General features: G+C 36.8%; 1 long non-coding RNA gene across 1 annotated transcript in view; it reads left to right on the forward strand.

The window, feature by feature from the left end:
- Positions 1-6,062, forward strand: part of LOC105039285 (uncharacterized) — an 8,401-nt gene extending 2,339 nt beyond the window's left edge. The window contains exons 1-3 of the long non-coding RNA XR_012139264.1: positions 1-1,527; positions 2,776-2,937; positions 5,827-6,062. The exon at positions 1-1,527 is cut by the window's left edge and continues 2,339 nt beyond it. This is a non-coding gene — a long non-coding RNA (uncharacterized lncRNA). The remainder of the gene's footprint in view (positions 1,528-2,775; positions 2,938-5,826) is intronic.
- Positions 6,063-10,649: the final 4,587 nt, after the last annotated feature.

The following is a 10,649-nucleotide window of genomic DNA, read 5'->3' on the forward strand; positions in this document are numbered from 1 at the left end:
TTAAAGTCTAGTGGTTGACTCTCATCAGTGCACACCATATTGAAATTAAATGAGTCATGGATCACCTTAGAGAGCAATTTGTGAGGTTTGACTTTTTTTTTATTTTTTAAACGTTACTATATATCTTTCATTTGCTTGACCCTTACCCAGTACTTTCTATAGTTGTTTGGAACTTTGGATAATAAATGACAAGAAACTGAAAGAAAGAAGCCTCTCATTTTTCATAATGCTTTGTAAATACTTAATGTGTGGTTGGTTGCTAGTCTTTTTGGTGATTGATGAGGTCTATTCTCCATACAGGTTTGCATATTTCCTTATTCCATCCTTGTGTAGATGCTGTCCAAGTCTGTTGAACCCTGAAGTTGCATTATCTTGCATCATATGACCAATAAGTTAGAACCCTACCTGCAAGTTGGCCTTCCACATTTCATAACAGACCTTTCTTGCTTAAAGTTACTTTGGCTAGAAATTTGCCACAAATTTTGAGACTAATGTCAGGTTAGGGGCTAGAAACATTTTTTCAAACAGTTGGGACTAAGCTTCTTAGAAGAACATGCAAAAAATTAGTCTTGAAAAATGATTTCAAAACTAAATTTGAATTTTATTGGCAGTTAAACGAACTCACACATATGGGTTTGTAATTTTTCCTACCACTTGATGTATGCTGCCAAGTGGAGGCACAGCTAATGGGTAGGCTGAAGGTGCAGCATAGTGTTCGTAAAAGGAGAAAACTCATAGTTAGAGTAGATTAAATAGCCAGAATTTCGTGCGCTTTCCATTAATTTTTCATAATGTATTAACAGTCATGTTGTTTAATTATTAGAATTTTTTTTAAACTTATCTCATCCATTTATCTCGTTCAAATTCTAGCTTATGAATATCCTTAGACAATGCTACTGATTTTATCAATCAAGCATCTTCCTTGCATACTCTTCATGGCATCATTTGTAGCATACTGCAAAATTTGGGGTAAGTTATGTGATTTTTCTCCTGTGCCTATCTTGTTTCTATACATCATTAATCTACTACATGATACCCTAATTACTGAAACTGCATTGGCTGGGGCTAACCCTTTCTTCACAAGATCTGCATACATCCAAAAGTCTTGGCACTTATTTCCTCCACAGCTGTTTAATATTAATATTTCTTTCCTAACAATGCGATTCTTCTTTACAATTAATTCATCATCATTACTTCTGGTGGGTAATGTTGAATATATAGTTCTTTCCATTTCTGCTTTGCTACTGGTATTAACTGCCTCTACTTTGCAGAATTGGCTTAGAGATTTGGTTCAACAGTTTTTTGAGCAGGAGACATTTGTTGGAAATTGATTGTCAGACATATGGAACCTCTAGCTTCAAATATTCCTGCCTGTGACTATTGTCTTATCAGCCTCATTTTATTCCTGGTGATTATTGCCTTGTAGGAATGCTTATACAGGTAGACAGTATGCAGAGGTGTGCAGACTGTTTTTAACCGGTATGAAGGAAGGAAATCATCAAAAACAAATTATTATCAGCAATGACAGTTAAGATCAGTTTTCATAAAGATTTTTCTTGTTTTCCGTGTCATTTTTAAAGCATCTTTTTGCAATTATCATGATTATATTTCATATTAGATTGATACATGGCCTTCCCCAATACAGAGGAGCTTGGCTATCTTCATAGATCAGACTGTTAAACAAGTGACAGGATTCTCACATGGATCAACTTTGTTGATGATGAGAATATTGAATTAATTGAAGTGCGTTCATGTTAGACTAGGAAGAATTAATTTGAATAAGCACAAAATAGAAGAGTTAAACCAGCATAGGACAAAGTAACCAACTATGTATCTTTTTCCCCAATATACAACAAGGTTTTGAAGGGACCAGGAAGCCATGTTGCAAGGGATTAAGAATTGAGATCAGTGTTACCTGGACAATTTAAATTTTGCATTTTGTTGATGCATTGGACACTTGGGACACTCAAGGCAGTTCTTGACTACCATCAACTTATGATGCCATTATTAGTATGTGCCTACTTTTGGCACTAATATGTGTAAGTTTTGAATTCTAATAAAACAATCAGTAACCATTTTGTCAGTTTTTATGAATGTAACTAGCATAGTTCTAGCTCATAATTCATTTTATGCATACTTAATACATATTTATACATACGTATATGAGATACAAACATGTCCCCACGTCTGATTTCTATAAGATTCCTATGTCAGGTTCTTTTGGACAGTTGGAAACCTGTATCACATATCCATGGAACACTGGTTGAGATGGTAAATTAGAAAACATAGATCTGGCATGAAAGTTCTCCCACCGTTAATCAGAGCATGCCAGTAGATAGGAATGAGGGGCAATACTAGGTTTATACAGCTGATATATAGATAAGCCTTTCTAGGCATAGCCATACCACATAATGATATCACAAAATTTTTCTTTTTTTTTTTTAAAAAAAATTCTGTAGCTGTATAAAAGTAGGTAAGCACTGCATGATGATGTAATTTATATGCCACCATCATTTAGGTCATATGAATTATATACTTTCTAGTTCTGGTCATTAACTCATGCTAATGGCAGCCATTATTAGTAAGGTTGCACGCATTGATAAGCTGGATATTGCCAAGTGAAAATCAATATATCAAATGGTTTGGTTATTTTGATTATCATGGTGCATAATGCAGTCAGTTTAGTCAATTTTCAATGGGAACACTATAGTTTGATAATATGAAAAGAAAAGGATTTGACATTCCTCTTCATGGATAACAGTGTAATATTTTCAGTAAGTTGTCAGGTACTTGGAGCATCTTTCCATTGAACAAGAAGATGCCTGCTGGAGTCATGCCTACCGCAAATAAATTGCTTGACTACCTCTTGGTACTGCAGTTTCATAGCTGCTGCTTGCCCTGTAGGGGCACCAAATACAACAGCCTTTGATTTTTGGGGTATACCTACAGGCTTTTCAATCTAATGTTAATTAGTCGAGCAACTTTTGTCAGAAATTGTTTTTTTTTCTTTTGGTGGGGTCTGCAAAATTTGAAGATTATGCAACAACATTTTATGATTTTTCATTAGTTATTTTGATCTATAAGCCACTATTTTATACATGTAACCCATGGTTGTACCATATTACTATTTGAATATTGTTATATTGAAGCTAGAAATACGAAGCGTTGGTTTGTTTATTTTTGCTGTCTTATACAAGAAATGAAATTCCTAATGTGTGCCGGTGGATTCATTGTTCCCAATTATACTTGCTTCTTTTACTGTTAGTTTTTATTATATGTTTAAGGTTTCAAATTGTACGCACTGTATTCAGAAAGAGAATTTTCTAGCTTAATTTTTCTGGGTTTATCACCATGGATTCTTCTAGTGTCACCCTTTGATAGTTCTATCATTATTTGATGGAAGTTGGAACTACAAAGCTTTATTTATTTGTCTTTAATTTCATCTAAGAGCATTAAGAAATTCTTGTCACATGCAATTGGAGTGCCTAATTAATGGTGCTTGGGGCATCTCTGGTGTTGCTTAAAAAAGTACTTGTACGACTTTTATAGCCAGAAAACACTGTTAAAAAAATAAGTGTCTGATAATATTGTCTACAAAGTGCTTTTACTAGGGGAAAAAAATCAGCAAATGCTTTTTGGAGAAGCTAGACAACCTAGCTTCAGGTCTCCTCTTCTCACAAAGCAAAAGCAACACCAAACATGCCTTTGGTGTATTCTGTAATTGCAAATCTTTGTATGCTTAGAATAGAGAGAAATTATTTGGTAGTTTGGCATGGGCTTCTTCTTCTTCTTCTTCTTCCTCCTTTTTTTTTTTAGTATCACTTGGTAGGAAAATAGAGCAACCCAAGATCCTGGATCCTGCTTCAAAATCTAAGTTCAAAAATGAAAGATGCTTTGGAGAAGAGACATTTGGTCTTTTTGCAGGGAGCTGTGGATCACTAACAATTGAGATTCTTCACACTAAGAAAGCATAGATGAGGGTGACTTTATGGTAAATGCATGTGGCAATGATTATGCAAATCCAAATATCAGATGAGCATCGATTTCTTAATGAGTGATAATGGATTCATATTGGCAAGTATACTGTATAAATAAAGGGGAATAGCCTTGGATTTTGTTGTAGTAGCCCTTGGTATATAAGTGCGAGTTAGACTACCCTTACTAGCTTGATGGCATAGAAAGTGGGGAACTTAATGATGCTTGTGGGCAAGCCAATTGAAATTATGATCATAAATATTACAAAATAAATCTTTAATTAACCACTTGAAGTTTAAGCTGTAAAGACCTATTCATCTATTTAAGATGGATTTCTGGATTCCACTCCAACATGGGTTCAATCCATGCCTATATATAGATCTGCCATAATTTGTCTATATATAGATCTTATTCGTTAGACTGTTCATATGTGGGACTTTTTTTCGACCCAGGGTCATTCGGTCACTGTCAGCTGGCAACATTATATGATGCCCAATTTTCTTACTCCCTGAACTTGTTTCATTGATTTTTCTTTCTCAGAAAGCTTGAGTTCCTTCATAATCTATCTTCTAAACTCCTTGATGCACTCCTGCTATTTTTCCCTTTGTTGTCTTAGATTCTGTTTTTCTTGAATTCTAGAGTACTCTTTTCAGGTATTTAACATATTATCATAGTTTCATACAGCAGAGCCATGGTCTTATAGTTCCACTGTTTTGATCTAGTCCCAGAAGAAATGACCTCATGTATCATGATAGACATAAATTGTCATGGGATGACTGATGTAAGTTGCACAATGGAATGCCAGAAACTTAAAATTCAGCCAAGTTACATTGATGAAATGGAACATTTTCCTCTAAATATTCTTCATATGCTCACTAGACTTGATTAGCTTTGCAGAGTTCTTGTGCATTGCTTGTGTATTAAATTATTATTCTCAAGGATCTGAAATTGAAGCTGACACAGTAGGGGTTCATGGTCTAGACAGTTGAGTCCACTGATATCCCTAGCTAAAAGGTAACTGCAGACATCAAATTCATCAAAAGTTTATGCTTTGGAGTTTCAGCTTGCTTGATATTGACGGCAAAAGTTCATGAAAGAGCTAAATGATGAGAATCATGTGTGAAAGCTGATAAGCTTCATGTTTCTACAGTGAATGCTAGTATCTTGAAAAGTTCCATTTTATATAGAACTTCTACATGCATCCATTCATGCTAGCTTTGAATGTTTCACATAGCTATGCCTCTGCAATATATCAGCATGTTGATTTTGGTGTTGACTTCTATCCTTACTATCTTGCAAATTTCTTGGCCAAAACCTGAAAACAAGCACTTACCTTTGGGAGATCTCATTTGCTGTGTTCATTTCCATATCTGGCTTGATCTTATTTTCACTTCTAATTTGCAATATGCAGGCTAGTCTTCTGTTCTTTTTTATCCAAACCTGCATCGCCTGGTCTGTTTTTGCTATAATTTTGTTGTATTTATATCTACAATTCAGTGCTTGACAGATGTGGCACCAAATTCATAACATTGAAAGTGATGGTGCTGCGAAGAACTTTTTAGTTACATGTATGCTTCTTAAACACCATTCAATTTTGCCTAAAAAATAAATTGTCTTCTGAATTACTGGGCACGATGGACTGCAAGCGACATAAGCTCCTTTTGGGTATTCTAATAACATTGATGTGATTTGCTAGCTTTAATGTCCCCTTATTAGCATGGGTAACCGTGCGGTCCCTCATGCCGCTTTTGGTGTTGCAACAACCAGATCATTTAGCAAACTCGCAGAAAATGCTGCGCTTTGTTGTTGTTTGCTGTTACTCTGTCATAATCTTTTGTCCATCCTTTGCAGCCTTCGGCTTGCTGACTTCTGGATCCTATGTCCTATGATGCTTTGTCTTCTTATCAGGACTTCTATGGTATGATCCACTTTAAGTTTGCAAAGGATGTTAAAGGATATGTTTCTTGTTTTCAATGTATATGACGTAGCATGGTCACGTATGTGGACCCTTGCTATGTCTTGATGCTCCTGCGATAAACTGTAGATAAAAGGGTTGGTTGCAGAAATGAAGTTTGAATGTTTCTTTTCTTGTTCGTTACAAGAAGTTATTATGCTTTATATATTGCATGTTTTCCCCGATACCATTGCTGGTTTGATACTGCAACAAGCAACCCGTACGTTGGGGCCCACCTATTATGAGTCTCCGGCAAAGTTGCAGCAGACTTTTGGCTCCTTTATCTGTGAAATGGTGGGCCTTATATTTCAATATTTCTTAACCAAAGTCATGGATGGTGCTGCTTTCAACAACAATTATGGTACTTACCAAAAAACAAAAAAAGCAAAAATTATGGATTGTTCCTTGCTACTAAACCTGCAAGAATGTGTCTATATGTTATTCACGAAGTCCTTTTTTTTTTTTTTCTTTTTTTTTTTTTTTGATGCTTGAAAGTATATATTGGCCTTGAAATGTGCTATGTCATCAGGATACAAATATGTATATAGATATGTTTATTTGCATATGGAATTTGTTGATTTCGAATGAACATAGAAAAAGGGTATTACTTAGCTTACGCGATTTTTACATTGACGAGTTAAGGGAACCATGCGTTGCTGTATCTGTCTGCAGTCCACCACTGTGAGAACAGCATGTCTCACCGCTTGCTTCCTGGGCACTTGTGTGTCGTCATGAGCAATACAGATGGCAAGAAACAAGAGAGATTGACTGATAGGATCCGCTTAAAAACCTGGCCAACTAGCAGTTGTCTGCATCCTTTCTCCATCTGAACGATGGTAGATGTTTTGAGAAAACGAATCACCTGGTTTTTGCTGAAGTTTGCAAACTTTTCCTAGTGTGTCAAACTTGTTATCATAATGACAGCGGCAACACGTGTCATTATCGACTTTGTTCATCTCCAAGCTATTAATTCAGTCAAAGATGACCAGGGATTTGGTAACATCTTTTTTTGATGTGAAGGTTTGGAAAAAGCTTTTAAACTCTATTGAGAGAATGTCAGCGTCACGATGGCCAAATAGCTGAACGTTTCTAAATTGTTTTGTTCAAATTCCATCCCTTTGAAGATTAGAGAACCACTCTTGTTTCTATGGTTTGTTCACATGTAGATCTCCATGTCGGTAGCTAGATTCACCTTTCAATGATGGGAACAGGTAACCATGTGGAAAGGGCCTGGAAGGGTATAATTTTCTTTCTTATTTATTTATTTATTGTTTTTTTTTTTGGGCACAAGGGTGTAAAAATGGTTTAATTGCTTGTTATTATATAGTTATAGCATCCGTGATTTTATATGGCCTCCTTTTACGGTAAACTGGTTAAAGCTAATCCCGGAAGCAAAATTTGAGATAAAACTGACATAAAAGAGCACATGAATTATATATGCACAGTTTGGGCAAAATAAGGATAGCCACGTTTCTCAAACCTATCCGATGCATATTGGTCAGTGTTATATTTTTCTATGAATCATGTTAAAATCAACTTGTTCTGTGATTGAGAGAGAGAGAGAGAGAGAGAGGGAGGGAGAGTCTGTGTGTGTGTGTGTATTTTTATATTTTCTTGCAGGTTCTCATTCTAGAAAAGATGGACGATCAACTTATGGATTCATATGTGACCGTCTTAAAATTGTCCTGTATATTGAAAACGGCCGCATTGTTCTTTGGTGGCTCCGGTGGATGAGATGCTCCTAGGGAAGTTGCTGAGTGAGATCACGAACGGTGGAAGATCAGGGAAGGTGACTTTATTGGTCGCACTGGAATGTTGACAGGAGTGAGGTTGGATGGTAGCGGTCAGTCCTCGTGGCTCCCTGTAACCGACTGAATGTTAACGAGGTGGAGTGCTGATGATTCTTGTGTGGATTCTTATACTCAATTTTATAGCTATGCTTGGCAGTTTCCTCCAACTCTAGGCTTCCCTTTGTTCCTCCAAGTCCTCGGGGTATCATGCTAAATTTGAATGTGGATTTGATAGCCTTCCATCTTCTGTTTCCGAAGTCCCTCCTTTTCCCTTCCTGTTATTTTCTTTTTATGTAATTAGTTTTGCAGTTTGGATGGATTTAGAGTTGTTTTAACCTTTTTTTTTTTTTTTTGCTCACACTTTTAATTCTTTATCGACTGAAATTTCAGGATACTCTTTCAAAGCGTACGGTACAACTAACCTTCATAGCAAACCAACCACCAGCATCTCCTCCTTTTTTTTCTTTTCTTTTTTTTTTTTTTTTTTTTTTTTGCCAAATAAAAAACAAGCCAAGAAAAGAAAAAAAGAGAGAGAGGAACAAGAAAGGGAGGAAGAGAAGGGCTGGCATAGGTGTCACCTATGGACGTTAAAGTAGGCCTTCAAGAAGAGATCCAGGGTTGTGTGCTACTGAACAATGGGCCAGGAGCCATGTATCATCTTAATGGTGTGCACAAAGATGTCATTTTACTATGGGGCTACAAGCAGCTATGATGACTGTGTGCTAGGAAGCCAACCAAGCATGATCAAAATACATCTTGGAGATTTCTTTCATGATCAACTGCCTAAGGTTGGGACAAATCAGACTGCATTGTGTCCCAAGTTTGGCCTACCAAACTTTGCACGCCCTTTTTTTTTTTTTTTAGGTAGAAAGTATAGTGTAAAAAGTACAAATATGAACAACCAAAAGGGTCTGAGGACAGTGATCCCAAAATAACTGGCGAGAGCCCATTAAAATCACCAAAACAGAGATTAAGGAACAAAAACACAGATGACAACAACCTGTGGAATACATATACGCTGAGAGAGAACTCTGTAATGCATTGTTGACATAGAGTGCCCATAGACTTTACACAACACAGAGAAATCTTGTAGATGATGAGCTGAGGAACTCTGTTGATCCTCATAGAGTCTTGGATGGGTGATGAGTAAGCTTATAATGAAAAGTAGGCATCTCGAAGTATTTGCGAAGTAGAGGCTTATCAGCACCAGTGGAAGAGTCCGTTGCAGTCGAAGATGAACAGAGTGATAAACTTTGCACACTTTTAATGTCTAGTTACTCTGCAGGCATATAGCTCTCGAGCAAAATAGCAAGAAAGATACGGGTGATTATTGAATTCTTTTTGATAACTTAGTGTGGTCACAGAGAATGGCCTTTCCAACCATGACAAGACTTGGGCGAGTTCATTAGCTGTGTGCGTGGAATCTATTCCGGCCCAATATAGAGAATCCTTCTTTCCAGCAACGGAGCATCAGAGAAATTGATCATATGCTGTAGCTGCTCCTTAACGTCGACCAACCGAGTCAGAAGTACAATTTGGACATGGTCTTTGGGCCGCAAGCCATTAAGGTATCTTCTCAGATGGTAACCGATCTTGTTCACTCGAGGGTAGGGATGGCAACCGATCCACTAATTCGTAAATCCAACCCGCTTAACCTGTATGTGGGGTGGATAAATGGACGAGCTCAATGGATCATAGGGTAGAACGGGTAAAAAATCTAATAACTCGCTGCGGGTATGTGGCGGGTTCGGATCTATGCCAAACCCACTCTGCTCCATCCGGTATATATGGAAAGTACTAAAATATCTCTATATATATAAGATATAGTTTTGACTTTTGATTAGGGTTTATTTGTTTTGGCAGCTCTTGATGGGCTGGGGTGGATGATGGGCCTATGGATTTTGTTGTGGGCTGGTGATGGGGAATAAAATCACCCCATTGCAGGTGATGGAGCGGGATAGTGGGGATGCGGGTTGGGAGCCTGGGAGTAAAAACCTACCTCATATGCATCCCTACTCGAGGGTGTGCCATCTTATTGACCTTTTCTATACCTATTTTTTTTGGGTCAGGCTGATTGACAACTTGATCAGCCTAGTGCTTGGAGACCAACTAAAGAAGAGTGGATTGCTTCAATGGAAGCCAACCAAAGGAAGGAAGAATATGAAAAATGGAAGAACAAGAATTTATGACCTATTCGGTTGCTGGTGGTTTAATGAGCCCACTGAATGAACCGCATCTAGCTACAAATGTATAAATCCCACAAACTTGAAGCGGCCACTGCACTTCAACCAGAAGTTCTTAAGTGATTATATTGGTGTAAGTTACCTGAAAGCAGGAAAGCCGTAAATACTGTAGCACTTATGATGAGGGCACGCATACCCTCAGACAATTATGCATCAATGGAAATGTGAAATATATTAGAATTTAGTGGACTCTTTATTTTCTGAGAAATATGAAATTATAAATTGAGGACCACAGGCAGCTAAAATGATCAAGCCAATTAGATGAATATAGTCGATCAAGAAGAACATATTGGGCACCTTGGCAAAGAAGTCTTGATATTTTCAATGAAAATTAAGTCATTGAGGGAAAAAAAAAAAGGATAAAATGCAATAACTCATTCATGATGAGATGTATTGCAAGATATATTATTTGGAATACAAATAACGAATAATTTGAGTATACCATGCATGTTTGATATCCTCCAAGATAGAAGGAGACTTATGTTAAAAAACTAGGTAAGCCAATAAGAATGAAGGATAAAAGATTATTTTGGTATAATTGTTACACAGTCATGTCCATGTCGGATAATCAAATGCTCATATTAATTGTGTTGATTTTTGGACAAAATCCAGCCTAACTTGGTCCATGAACAGAACTATTAGTCCTACAATAATCTAAATGGTTACATGGTTCAAAACTTCTTAGTA

This window comes from Elaeis guineensis, chromosome 2 (assembly GCF_000442705.2).
Source record: "Elaeis guineensis isolate ETL-2024a chromosome 2, EG11, whole genome shotgun sequence".
In the NCBI taxonomy this organism is placed as follows: domain Eukaryota; kingdom Viridiplantae; phylum Streptophyta; class Magnoliopsida; order Arecales; family Arecaceae; genus Elaeis; species Elaeis guineensis.